Consider the following 15,181-nt stretch of genomic DNA (forward strand, 5'->3'; position numbering starts at 1 on the left):
GGTCACCAATGACGCAAATCACTAAACTCGCCCTGCTGTGTGTCAGTTTTCAGCTGCCTCAACCTCTGGGCAGAATCTACAGTTGCCCCTCTGTCTTTCTGGACCAGTCTCACACACAGGCACCCCCCCACACCCCGACCACTCTGTCCTGGTGTCCTTTGGGCCCAGGCTCTCCAGGCTTCCCTCAGTGCTGCATTCCTCCAGACATGCCTGGCTGCCCTCTCCTCCTCTGGGCGCTCCTTCAGCCATGTCCCTTGCAGCTGCCCCCATGGCCTCAGCCACCCCGAGCCCTCTAGTAACTCCCTCATGCTGTGTCCACCCCGATCCTCGGCTCAGAGCTTCCAGTCTGATTTCACCAGCGGCCCACTTGACAAATATACTTTGATGTCTCACTGGCGCCTCAAACTCTCTGTGGCCAACATGTTAACTCTTGTTCCTCCCCCTCAAACCTAATCTGCCTCCAGCGTTTTCCCATCTCCATAGACGACACAGCCATCCACTTGCCTCCCTCAGGTCCACAGCTTTGCCAATAGTTAGTGTCCCAAATATATTTTTTAAATTTTTAAAAATTTATTTTGTTATGAAGGAAGGAACATTTGACATGGGATCTACCTTCTTAAATTTTCAAGTGCACAATACGGTATTGTTAACTAAAGACACAGTGTTGTACATCAGATCACCAGAACGTCTTCATCTTGAATAACTGAGTCTTTATGCCCATTGATTCCATAGCTCACTGCACAGCCCACTGCCTCCAGCCTCTGACAACCAACTTTCTACTCTCTTTCTATGAGTTTGACAATTTTAGATACTTCATATAAGTGGAATCATACAGTATTTGTCAGAAGGACAAATCTTTCTAGAGCATCATTCTTAGTCCACCATTTCTCTTGGCTGCCACCCAATCCAGATGCCATCCTCTCTTGCTAGGATTCTTGCAGGAGCCTCCAAACAGCTCTCACCTCACCCACCTGCACCCCCGTCCACTCTACACAAGCAGAGAAATCTTTCCAAACACAAACCATTCCCTTGCTGAAACCCTCTGTTTCCGCATTACTCTCAGGATAAAACTGAGCATCCCTAGTGTGGTTCCCTCACCTCATCAGTGGGGTTCCTAGTTGCATCTCCAGCTTCCTGCAGGTCAACCACACCAGCTAGTGGAAGGGGTGCTTCTCCCTTCCTGCATCACTTACACAAACTCCTACATGTAACTCCTCACGTCCTTTGGAGCTCAGTTCAAGTATCCCTTCATGCCAGACACCTGCCGGACATCTGCATACACATTCTTGTGACACCATGTGCTTCTTCTTCCTAAATTCACTATGATTGTGATTAAATCCGTAACTATATTAGGATCTGTTTCCACTGCCAGAATGCAAACAAAAGGGCAAGGAGCACGTGCATATTGTCCTCACTGCGTCCCCAGGGCCTAGAAACAGCCTAGCACATTCAGGACTCAGCCAGTACCTCTGCAGTTAACGCTTGAGGGGCTTTGCTTATTCAGAGGCAGCTTCTCTAACTGTGTTGAAAGCAAAGGTCTTGGAGTCAGACACACACGGCTCAGCCTCTCACCAGCTTTGGGACCCTGAGACTCAGTTTCCTCATTGGTAAAGAGGGATGACTGTGTGTGGGGTGTGGCCTGGAGTCTGAGTTCAGCGAATTTCAGCAGCTATGGTGCAAGGCCAGAACAACAAAAAATCTCTATTCTTGCCTCCTGAAGGAGACATTTTACTCACTGAACACAGAACGGAGGCTGTATTAAGTAGTTTCCTAAGGTTACGATAACAAAGTACCACAGGCTGGGGGCTTAAGCAACAGAAATGGACTGTCTCATGGCTCAGGAGGCTGGAAGTCTAAGACCAAGGTGCCAGCAGCATTGATTCCTTCTGACTGACAGGGAGAGAAGGTCTGTTCCAGGCCTCTTCCACAGGTTCTTGTGGTTTACGGCAATCTTTGCGTTCCTTAGCTTGTAGAGGCATCACCCCCATCTCTGCCTCCATCCTTGTATAGCGTTCTCCCTGTGGGTACGAGTGTATCCAAATTTCCCCTTTTTATAAAGACACCAGTTATTAGGGGCCTTTCCTACTCCAGTATAATGGCATCTTAACTAATTACATGTGCAACAATCCTAGTTCCAAATCAAGTCACATTGTAAGGTACTAGGGGTTACCACATCAGCTTCAGTTTGGGAGGGATACAGTCCAACCCATAATAGAACCTGTCCACAGGGTCTGAAGAGGAGCCCCCGCTGCCCTGGATGGGGTGACTGCGTGTGGGTGGGGTCCTCTGTGCTTGGTGGCTCTCAGGCAGGCTGGGCCACCCGCGAGGTGTGGCAGGTACGAGGCTGTGTGGCCAGCGTGATGCGCCCTCAGACTGCCTGGGCTCGGAATGTCCCTTTGGAATAAAGGGGATCTCTCTCACCTCCAGGGCAGGCAGGTAGCCCCACTATGTCTCTGGTGAGGGCTTGAGAAAGGGCTTCTCCAGCACTCTCCTGAGACCCCTTGCCCAGGCGCCCCACTGGTGGGCTCCCCCTGACTGCAGGAGGCCTTGACCCCACAGCTTCTTGTCTCGCAGAGGAGGGAGCCCGCCCTCCCCTCCCCTTTCACCCCATTACCAAGAACTGAGGTGAGCTGGAGCCTCCCCAGAACTTGCAGACCGAATGGGAGTGAGCAAGCATTGCTGGGCCTCAGCTCTGTCCCCGAGGCTGCTAGGCGGGCTTCACGGGAAGGGCTTCTCCACCCACAGGGGTCCCCAGGGTGCACCCACCACAGCTACACGTGGCTGTCCAGACCCTACAGTCTGTGTGACCCTCAGCAGCTGGAAGGCACGGCAGGCCTTTTGCACTCAGCGTTTTGTCTACTTTAAAGGTGACAGAGGGATTCCCACTGAAGCTACCCCATGAGGCTGCGTGGTCACAATCATGATACCCCCCTCACCCCCTCTCTCTCACACACACCCCGGCTCCTCAGTTTTAAGCTACGACCTAAAGCTGGTGAGCACATAGTAGGTGCTTGATAAATGCTTCCCTGATGCTTCCCATGCTCTCCACCGGCATTTCCAGCTTCTAAGTGGAACTATCTTTAGCTAAGCTCTCTCCCAACTCCTCCTCGGTGTCCCCTGCCAGGCAGGGCACCAGCACCACAGCTGTCCAGTTGCCTCAGTTAGAAGCCCTCTCATTAAAGGCCTCCAGCATCTGTCTCCCAATTTCCCTCAAGCCCAGCCTCATCTCTCCACCCACACAACCTCCCATCAGGCCCACACTTGTCTTGTTTCCAGCTTGATGACTCTCTTCTTCCTGGTCTCCTTCCATCCTATCCATCTGCCCCTCTGCCTCCAGAGCCCCAGGACAGCTTGGGACCCCGCATGCAACTCTGTACCATCTGGATGTACACAGTCTGTCCTCCACTTATCTGGTCATCTTCCCCTGCCAGCTTCGCCACGTCACCCTCTGCCTCAGCCACTCCAACCCACACACTGTGAGAACCAACTCCAACATCACCTGTGACTCAGCCCTGATCACGCCACTCCTTTATCCTTCCTCCCAAGACTGGTTGGACACACGTCCACTGTGGCGTTTGTCACTCCATATTGTGATCCTCTGTCAATTAGTCACTCTCTCCCATAAGAGTCCCAAAGTGCACAAAACCACAAGGCAGCATCACAAAAAAGGCAAGTTGCCTGGCTCCAAGCCAAAGATTCTGACTGTGGGGCCTAGGAATGTGCATTTTAACAACACACCAGGTGGTCTTGTTATGGGTGGTCCTTGGGTCCCACACTGAGACCTGCTGCTCCTGTGAGTTACAGGCTGGGGGGTCTGGTCTTGTTCATGGGTGAGTGTCCCCTGCTCCAGCTCAGTGCCCATCACAGGAGAGCCCAAGTGGGGGCCTTGGCTCACATTGTGGCTGCCCCCTTCCACCAGCTCAGGGACTATGACAATCTCCTCAGCCTCTCTGAGGCTGGCTCTGGGCTTCCTCTGGAAAAAGGAGGCTACCCGGCCTGGCTCACAGAGCTGTGAGGAGAACTGGAGGACAAACAAACCTCAGCACAGCTTTGAACCCAATACACCATCCGTGAACAAGGCTGAACCTATGGCAACCTGTGCATCATAAGATTTCCCAGAAGTGCTGAGGCCTCACTCCAGCCCTATCAGGGGATATCTATTGCAAACAAGTAGATGGAAATTCTACTGGGAGGAAATATCTTCTCCCTTCTTTGGAATCAGTAGAGTTTAAATCCTGTCCTGAGTTCGCCTAGGTCTCTTGTCAAGTTTTAGGAGGGTGGATATTAATGCACAGAGATGAAGGCACCAGCATTTCCCAAGAAGACAAAAGGTGAGAAGTATTTCCAGCATGCTGCATGATGGAGATTGTCCCTGATGTGAGAACCAGAGGGTGCAACAGTGGCCCTGGGCCTGACATGCTGAGCAACGGAAGTGCAGGTGGCCAAGGGCCAGGGCCTGCCTGGAATTCAGCACCTTTGTCCAGTTGGGTTTGACCCTGCACCCACCTCTGTGCTCCATCTCACCCTCACAGTAAGTCTTTCATTCATGCAGCAAATATTTATTGAGTGCCTGCTCCATGCTGGTGTGTGCTAGGCCTGGAGATACAGAGGTGATAAGATAATCCTCTTCACAAAAGGATTTACAATATTGGGTGGGGGACAGATAAGCAAGCAGGAGCAAGGCAAGATGGTAATGCTGGGATGAAAGTAAATAGAAAGCTCTGGAAGGACTTGAGAGAAGGACTACCAAGATGGAGTCTGGCCTTTACCTGTGAATTGGGATAGAAGAGGCCAATGCCTCCTGTATCAGAATCAAGGCCTGTCTGGGCACCACATGCTGCCCTACTTCTCCCAGTGTAGCCCATGACCTCTGCAACCTCATCCACTGGCCCCTGAATCCACAGGCCTTCAGGGGCTCTGGGGATAGCCAGAAGGACCAAGCAGAGAGGGCAGAAAGAACCTGGAGGAGCAGGCGTGTCGAGAATCTGAGATGGGAACCCTACCACCCGGATACAGATTCCCTGTGCTAATTCTTGTAGTGCCTAACTATTTGGGGCTGATTCTTCTGGGATTCTTGTGAGCCCTTTGTAGTCTTATTTAAGGAAACATTTTACATGAACCAGTTTTGTTCATTTGTTTATTCAAAAAAGTATTTACTAAGCATAAACCAGGTGCCAGGTGTAATGCTAGATGCTTGGGTTATATCAGAGAACAATTTTAACAAAGACCCATGTTTTCATGGAGTATGTGTTCTAGAAGGGGAAAACAGACAATAAACAATAAGCATAACAAATAGGTCAATTATATAGTATGTAGAAAGTCATAGGTGCTGGAAGAAGAAAGCAGAATAGAGTGAGGGAATTGGGGGCCTAGCGAGTATGGGAGCAAATTGCAACATTAAATAGGGTATAGGCTGGTCAGGTGAGGCCTTGTTGAGCAGGTGAAATGAGAAGACTTTGAGGAGGTGAAGGAGACATTGTCAGGGTATCTGAGGGAAGATTGCTCCTGGTGGAAGGCACAGCAAGTGCAAAACCCTACGTGGGAATGCTCCTGGAATGGTTGAGGATCAGCAAGGTGACCAGAGGCTGGAGCAGAGTGAGGGAAAGGCAGAGCTGTGGGAAAGGAGACAGGAGAGGTGAGGGGGCCTGAGGCCAGGGGCAGCCACTGGAAGAAGTGAGCCGAAGAATGTCAGCATCTGAGTTTCACTCTAAAATGATCACTCTGACTGTTATTTGAGAGTTGATGGGGAGTAGAACAGGAAGACTAGTTTGGATGCTATCTCATAATTCAGATGTGAATCAATGATGCTCTGACAAAGGTGGGAGCAGGAAACCTGGTGAGCAGTGGGCAGTTCTGGATCTATCTTGCAGGAAGACCAACAGGGTTTCCTGACAGATTGGACGTGGGCTGTGAGAGAAGAGAAAGGTTGAGTTTGAGTGGGTTTCTGTTGCTTGCAGCCGAAAGAGGTGAGTCCTGAAACGGGTCCCCTTTGCTTTCACCAGAACTCTCAAGGTGGGCCTTCTCAAGCCCACCTTTCCACTGGGCTCAAGACCTGGCAAGACACTGCCTCAGAAACCACCCATTGCCCTGTGAGGAATTAGAGGTGATGACTAAGCCAAGGGATTGAGTGAGCTGGGCTGTGTTTACACATAGAAGCCTGAAGTCAGAAAGAACAAAGGGTGTGAATGAGAAATCCAGGAAATAGACCCAGGAGCTTATTTGGATTCAGCACATTTTCCCACACACTGTCAGCAACTGTAAGGCCATTCTTCAACTCTGTGGCTGAAACTTCTCGGTGAAGGCATCAGACCACACACATCATTCTTTTTACCACGACTCTGCTGGTCTTGTGGAAACAGATGATGCTCACCTACCTACTATCCATGAGCTCCCCTACATTTCCCAGCCTCCCTTACTATTAGGTCAGGTGACATGACTAACTCTGGCCAATGGACTTTTAGCACAGGTGATATGATTTCCTCCCAGGATAAGCAATAAGAGGCAGTATGTGTCCTCCATCCCTCTCTTCCCCTGCTCCAGTGACCTGGGAAAAAATGGAGGCAGCCTGGTTCCCTGAGTCACTAGGTGGAAAGAACTACTACCAGACTTCATTGGACCTTATGTGAGCAAGAAATAAACTTTTGTTTATTACAGGGTTAATTTATTGTGACAGCATGGCATAGCTTTCTCTGATGAATACCACTGACCAAAGACTTTGGAACCAATTTAAACAATAACAAGATTAGTAATATTCCCAAACTACCTCATAGTTTAAAAGAGCTTTTGCTTACTTTCATTTGATACTCACCTATTCCATGAACTTGGTAGTTTCCTTTGAACATTTTCAAATGGACACCTTCTGACCAGTTGAAAAAAGGCAACCATAGAGAAATCAGTGGCTTTCCTCTGTAGAAAACAAAGTGGAAAAGAAGATTCCTTTACCATGCTATCAAAAATTAACATATACATAGGAACAAAGTTACCAGGAGAAAAGCAGGATTTGTCAAGAAAGCTATGAACTCTACTGAGGGAAACAAGATAAAATTTTAATAAATGGAGAAAGATATTTAGTTTTTTATTAGAAAGATCAACATTGTAAAGATGAAAACTCTTCCCAAATCAGCTTGTAAGTGTTATGTACTTCCAATCAAAATACCAAGATGACTGTTTGAGAGACTTGACAGCATTAATATAAAGTTCCTCTTGGAGAATGAAAAGGTAACAGAGGAGAAAATTTGGCGGGAAAAGTACAAATGCACGAACAGATATTAAAAGCCTATCTTAAAGCCATAATCATCGAGAAAGCATGGTACTGGTGGAGAAATAAACATATCAATGAAATATAATAAAAAGCCTCCAAGGAAACCCAGGTATTTCAGTAATAGAAGATAAACTTCAAAGGCATAAGTGACAAGAGTTTAATTATTTTCAAATCCCCAAACTCTGGAGTACTGCACACATTCCCAGGGTAACAGTACTCACCATGACAAAGATGCTCACTGGAAGGGCCTGAGATGGAAAGGGAAGCATTTAGAATGTCTGTGTGTGTGTGTGTGTGTGCGTGTGACTTTGAAAAATTGTCCCTGTATGTACATATGTAGTAAAGTGATGAGAAAATGCAAGAGAACAATAAGCAATTCAAGACATCCCTTACTTCTTCAAGAGAAGGAAGAGAATGAGGTCAGAATGACTTTCAAAGGGCCTCCAAAGATTTGGTGATGTTCTATTTATTAAGTTGAGTGCTGGGTAGATGCGAGTTTATTATATTATTTTTTATTCCTTAGATAGACATTATACTTATTCTTTGTATGTATAAAAAAGTTCTTAATACCTTTTAAAGCCCCTGAGGTATATTGATATCCCTCTCAGGAAGGTGTATCTACCCCATCTCTAGTTATGAATCACTGAAATAAGAAATGAGTAATAAAACAAAATTTGAAGAATGGAAGAATTATAAGTAGTATATAAGACTCACCATATTTTGAAAAAAAAATGGTGGTGAGGAAGATGAGGTCCAAATTCTTCCATGAAAACAAGTGAGGAAATAAATTTTAGTGCCATCCCTTTCTTTCCCCAGCAACTCTCCCTCCCAACCCCACCATACAAAAACTTATTGACTTCCTACACTTCAGCAATAAACTTTATAATTATAATAGAGGGGAAATGCCATTTAAAAGACCATGAAATAATATTTTTAAACCCCCATAGGAAAAAAATTATAAATTCTATGTGAAAAAAAATATATATTTATTAAAGAACATTTTTAAAAGCCTGAATAACTCCATAATTTTCATTGGAAATGCTCAATTTTATAAAGTTTCCCTGAAATGATACACAAACTGAAAAAAATCCCAGCCAAAATCCTAAAGGAGTCCTTGAAATTTGCAAAATGATTCTGTTTTAAAAATATCTGATAGTATAGCCATAAGTGTTTAAAAAATAAGAAAAAGGAAAAGTCTTGATATACTAGATATCAAAATAGTCTATAAAGTTAGAGTAATTAAAATATTGTGGTACTGGTACCAGAATAGACAAGTAGATGGATGGAAAAGAACAGCAAGTCTTGGAACAGACTCATGATTATTTAGGAATGTAGTACATGATGGAGGTGTCATTTTAAACCAACAGAGACAGACTAGAATGTTCTAGTCCCATAAATGAAGATAGGATGACTAATTAGTATTAAAATAAATGACATAGATCCTTAATATATCACTATTTACAAAAATAGAATCCAACCAGGGTCTTCCCTGGTGGCGCAGTGGTTGAGAATCTGCCTGCCAATGCAGGGGACTATGGGTTCGAGCCCTGGTCTGGGAAGATCCCACATGCCTAGGAGCGGCTGGGCCCGTGCGCCACAGCTACTGAGCGTGCGCATCTGGAGCCTGTGCTCCGCAACAAGAGAGGCCGCAATAGTGAGAGGCCCGCACATCGCGATGAAGAGTGGCCCCCGCTTGCCACAACTAGAGAAAGCCCTCGCACAGAAACGAAGACCCAACACAGCAAAAATAAATAAATTAAAAAAAAAAAAAAAGAATAGATTCTCTCCATAGAATCCATGTTAAAAAAAAATAGAATCCAACTGGATTAATGAATCAAATGCCAAAAAATAAAATTATGGAAGTATTAAAAAATATATATAAGGACATATCTTCAAATTTGATATGCAAAAAGTTTTTCTAAGCAGGATCCCAAATCCATTAGCCATAAAAGAAAACACTAACAGATTTAACTACTATCTATAATTTTTAAAACTTCTGTACATTAATGACATCATTTCCAAGGCTTATTGATGAGAGAGAATTAGGGAAAAAATATTTGTAATATGTATAAAAAACAGTGTTTAACTTACAAATTATATAAATTTCTAAAAATTTATAAAAGAAAAAGGAACCTCCTAGTAAAAATAAATAGGCAAAATATATTTAAAAACAATCCACAGAAGAACTACAAATGTTAGTACGTCATGAAGTATTGCACATGGAAATGCAAATTCTAACAAGAGGACATTTAAAAATCTATCAGAATGGCAAAAATTTTTTTAAGATTGATAATGTGGGTTAGAGTATGGGAGAAAGAGATCCATCACACGCTTTTGGTGGGATCATGGAACGTGGACTGTGTTGTGGAGGGCATTCAGTGGTGCCCATCAATGGGCCACTCTCTGGACAAACAATCTCACAGTTAAGAATATAACTTACCTAAATCCTTATGCCATGCACAGGACCATGCATTCAGGAACATTCTCTACAGCATTGTTGGTAATAGCTAAAATTGGAGAAATTTAAACATGTCAGGATGGGACTTGCAAAGTAAATGTTGGTATATTCCTACTATGAAATATCATGCAGCCTTTCTCAAAAAGGAGGTGGTTCTAGATGTCCAGAAGTGGAAAGAGACCAAAGATCTATTCTTAAATGCAAGACATAGAGCCTCAAAACAACACCTTTATTATGACCCTTTTGTGCAAGTACAAAAAAAAAATGTATTATAAAACAAAAAATTAAAATGGTCCTCACAAAACTATATTACTCTGGCAAGAAAAATGAGATTGGAGGTGAGGTGGAGATATTGGATTTGCAATGAAGAACCTTTACTTTTTTTTTAAATTGGGTATAGTTGTTTTATAATGTTGTGTTAGTTTCTGCTGTACAATGAAGTGAATCAGCTATATGTATACATATATTGCCTTCCTCTTGGACCTCCCTTACCCCCCCATCCCACCCATCTAGGTCACCACAGAGCACCGAGCTGAGCTCACTGCTCTATAGAGAAGGTTCAGCTATCTGTTTTACACATGGTGGTGTATATATGTCAATCTTAATCTCCCAGTTCATCCCACCCCACCTTCCCCCCACCACATGTCCACACATCTCTTCTCTATGTCTGTGTCTCTAATCCTGCCCTGGAAATAGGTTCATCTGTACCATTTTTCTAGATTCAGCATATATGTGTTAACATACAGTATTTGTTTTTCTGACTTACTTCACTCTGTATGACAGACTCTAGCTCCATCCACGTCTTTACAAATGACCCAATTTCATTCCTTTTTATGGCTGAGTAATACTCCATTATATATATATATGTACCACATCTTCTTTATCCATTCATCTGTTGATGGACATTAGGTTGCTTCCATGCCCTGGCTACTGTATATAAAAGACACATGCACCTCAATGTTCATTAGTTTTAATAATCTATGCTTTTCAGACTCACAGATATAGAGAACAAACTAGTGATTACCAGTAGGGAGATGGAAGTGGGGAGGGGCAATATAGGGGTAGAAGATTAAGAAGTGAACATTAGTTAAGCTACAAATATATATTGTACAACATGGGGAATACAGCCAATATTTTATAGTAACTATAAATGGAGTATAACCTCTAAAATTTGTGAATCACTATATTTTACACCTGTAACTTACATAATATTGTACGTTAACTATTCTTCAATTTTAAAAAAACCCCATAAGATACTCATCCATAAAAACTAATTGCCCAAAGTTATTTAAAGTAGAATTATTTAACAATAAATTGTTATATTGACTAAAATAACGTTTTTGTTGAATGTACACACAAGTGAATGAATAAAGCAACAAGTAAAATTTTTTTACAATCTATACTTCTTTTGAATTTGATATTTTAAAAGGATTTTTAAAAAACAATAAGTACAGAATTATTCCATTTTAGTTTTTAAAAGACAAGTACTTAAATACACATATAGTGGTCCTCACTTTGCTTGGTAGTGTGGACCAAAAACTGACTGTGCTATCTGAAAGCATGCAAAGAGATCTTAATAATCAATGGAGAGGGTACACTCTAAAATTCCTCTGGGGAAGGACCTGGGACTGGGTCTTGAAGAGGAGCATACACATTTTTCTCAATATACTTCTGTGTTATTGGATACTTGACAATGATCCTTGGAATTTTAAAAAGAAGTAAAACATGCAGAAAAAGAAAGTCATCTGACAAAAATACCATTGTTTTTCTAAAAAGATATTAAAAACACATTTAAATAAAAATACTTCATTAGATTTTTATTTAATTATCTTTATTAGATTTTTAAAATTATGAAGTAATACATGTCTATAAGTGAAACAATGCAAAGACAATAAAAATGTTAATATTTATGGACTTTATTTTGTTTCATTTGTTTCTGATTTATGTGATTATTTTTATGCCAATTGTTAAAGCAGTTTTAAAGTGAGTTGTAAAAATATGGGGAGGCAAACCACTCCCCTGCCACCATTCTCTTATAAAATGTTCTGAGTTATTCTCAGACTTTATTCTTTCATATTACCCCAACATATAAATATTTGTTCAACCCCAATGTATAACATTGGAATTCCATTTAGAACTATATTTTATTTTTGTTTTTATACAAATTTGTGTTTATATCTAGGAACACAGTATGTCTCTCCATTGTTGTTTTGATTTATTTAATACAGTTATATAATTTTCTTCAATAGGTGTTATATCCTTTTTGCTAGATTTATTTCTATGAATATTGTTGAATTTTTGTCACGAACATGAGTAGGATCTTTCTATTTTCATTTCTAACTAAATTTTGTTAATACGAAGAAAGGCTACTGATTTTTATATATTTACCTTGTATCCAGCAAGCTCACTTAATTTTCTTACCAATACTATTTTTTTAGTCTCTTGAGTTTTCAAGATGTCCAATCAATTACAACTGCATATAAAGCTAATTTCACCTTTATTTCTAATATTTTTTTTATTATTATTTTTTTTTGCGGTACGCGGGCCTCTCACTGCTGTGGCCTCTCCCGTTGCGGAGCACCGGCTCCAGACGCGCAGGTTCAGTGGCCATGGCTCACGTGCCTAGCCGCTCCGCAACATGTGGGATCTTCCCACACCGGGTCACAAACCTGTGTCCCCTGCATTGGCAGGCAGACTCTCAACCACTGTGCCACCAGGGAAGCCCTAATATTTATATTTTAATTAATTTTTATTTTTTATCTTAGTAATAAAAGCATATATTTAAAAATCATATAATACTAGAAGACTTAAAATTTAAAAGCAGCAGTTTCTTGCCACACTCTTGTTTCCATATCCTCAGACAAAGCTACTTTTATCTCTTTTAGCTATTTTTTCTGACTTTTTCACAGTGCCATATTTCTAAATGACATGATTATATTAGTATCTTTTTATTTTTTAGGTTTAGATACTACCTATTCACTTCCCCCAAATGGAAAACAAGAATTTAAGTCTCTTACACCACCCCTCACCCACATATATATTCCACATCTCTTAATATAGTTTTTTCACAATAAACTAATTTTCCATATTCATAAAATCATGGCTTTGTAAATATTACCTATAGATGAGCCATGCACCCAATGACTATGACCATCTTTCCTTTACTTACAGCTTTTCTTTTTCCCAGAGTTAATAATGGCTTTACTTTTCTGTTTGTTTCTTTGTTTTAGATGTGTGTATATGTATGTTGTCATTATTATTTTGTTTTGCTTACTTATTCACTAGCATCACTTCTGATACATTCTCCTCTCAAAACATTTAAACACATCCAATAATCTATCAGTTTTGTTTCTTTTTTGGATATCTTTTTCCTGTGGCTCTCTATCTTCCTGCTCCAAATGAAACTGGCTGTGGTTAGCCAACAACGTGGCTGCAGTCCTGGACTGTCTGTCATTCACATTAGCCTTTCACAACACCCCTTTGCCTTTCAACTGTGTTTCCTTTTCATTTATTTCTGGTTTTTCATCATCTTTCTTTTTCCTGCTTTACTCTCTCTGGTAAATAGAAGGTAAATTGTGAGCAAGAGAAGGTCATTCCCACTTGCTTAAAATGTTTTCTAGTAAAGAGAGAAACATAAACTGTTAACCAAAAAAGGCAGATGAGAAGGAATTAGCTAAAAGAGAGAAACTGTGATCACCCAAGATAAGGAGATAATCTGTAGGAGAAAGTTTCCAGAGATTACACATGAATGAGCTGGCTTTGGAAAGGGAAGTCTTCCCACAACCATCATCAGGGACAGCTGAAAGATAGACTCCATTTCTGGGAATTTGGCAGACAATATTACTTGGCCAACCCTCCTGCTGAAAACAATTTAAAATGCTAGATAAAAATAGAAGAAATATCCAAAGCCTGGCTAAATATTAGATTTATTAGATTTGCCTTTTGACAGCCAAAAATGGCCAACTGATAATAATTCCATATGTTTCAATCTGGTAGTAAAGAATCTAGTAGTAAAGTAACAGGACAAAAATCTAAGGGAAAGAGGGATCCCTAGAATGGTAAGAGCAGTACTGGAGCTGCTTTTGCCCCAAGGACATTTGTTTTTGTTTATTTATTTATTTATTTATTTATTTATTTAGTTAGTTAGTTAGTTAGTTAGTTAGTTGAGGTAAACTTGTTTTACAATGTTGTGTTAGTTTCTACTGTACAGCGAAGTGAAGTTGTTCCCTGTGCTATACAGCAGTTTCTTATTAGTTATCTATTTTATACATACTAGTGTATATATGGCAATCCCAATCTCCCAATTCATCCCACCACCACCACCCCCACTTTCCCCTGTTGGTGTCCATGCGTTTGTTCTCTACATCTGTGTCTCTATTTCTGTCCAAGTGCATTTGTTGATCTAAGCAAACCTGAACTTTGATTGGCCTCTTGATGGTGGTGGGACAAAAGTCAAAAGTGCAATAGGAGAATCTCCCACGATATTCTATGAACCTGAAAAGCTATACTCTTAGAAAACAAGATGAATCAGAGAACTAAATGAGAGTTGCTGAGACACTGAGCAGAATGGGAGGAGGGAATCCCCTAAAAATTTATAATCATAAGTTGACCTTTATGGAGATTTGTAACCCAAGTTCACATTTCTAGGAGGGTCCCAAAGTAAGCTCAAATGTGAGTTTGGTTTAAAGTGGCCTTGGCGGGAGTCACCCCAGACAACTTTCAGAAACAAATTTTCATTTGTTTCCTGAAAGAAAGCATTTCATCCCACAAATACTTTTTCAAGGAAAATGAGCAGCATGCAATAAAAATTAACCAAGCCCATAAGGAAAAAGGCACCATGGTGAGATCCAGCGGAAACAATAGACAGCAGAAACAGACCTACAAAAAGTCCAGTATTAGAAACATAAGACATAGATTACAAAATAACTGTAATTTATGATATTAAAATATATTTAAAGCTTAAAAAATATCTGCAGGGAATAAGAATCTATAAAAATGACAGAAAATTTGAAATAGAACCAAATAGAACTTCTAGGAATAATTTTAAAAGAATCATCAAAATTTAAAACTCTTATCTTTTTTTAACTTGTTTTTTATTTTGGTAAAATATAACATAACATGAAACTTCCCATTTAAGTCATTTTTAAGTGTACAATTCAGTGGCATTAAATATATTCTTATTGCTGAGTAGCCATAACTACTATCCATCTCCCGAACATTTCCATCTTCCCAAACTGAAACTCTGTACCCTTTAAATACTAACTCCCCGTTCCCTCCTGCGCAGCCCCTGGCAACCAACATTCTACTTTGTGTCTCTATGGATTTGAATACTCTAGGTACCTCATATGGGTGAAACCGTACAGTATTTTCTCTTTTGTGTATGGCTTAAATCACTTAGCATAATGTCTTCAAGGTTCACCCATGTCATAGTATCAACATTTCCTTCCTTTCAAAAAAGATTA

This window comes from Mesoplodon mirus (assembly GCF_964341445.2).
Source record: "Mesoplodon mirus genome assembly, chromosome: 4".
NCBI lineage: Eukaryota > Metazoa > Chordata > Mammalia > Artiodactyla > Ziphiidae > Mesoplodon > Mesoplodon mirus.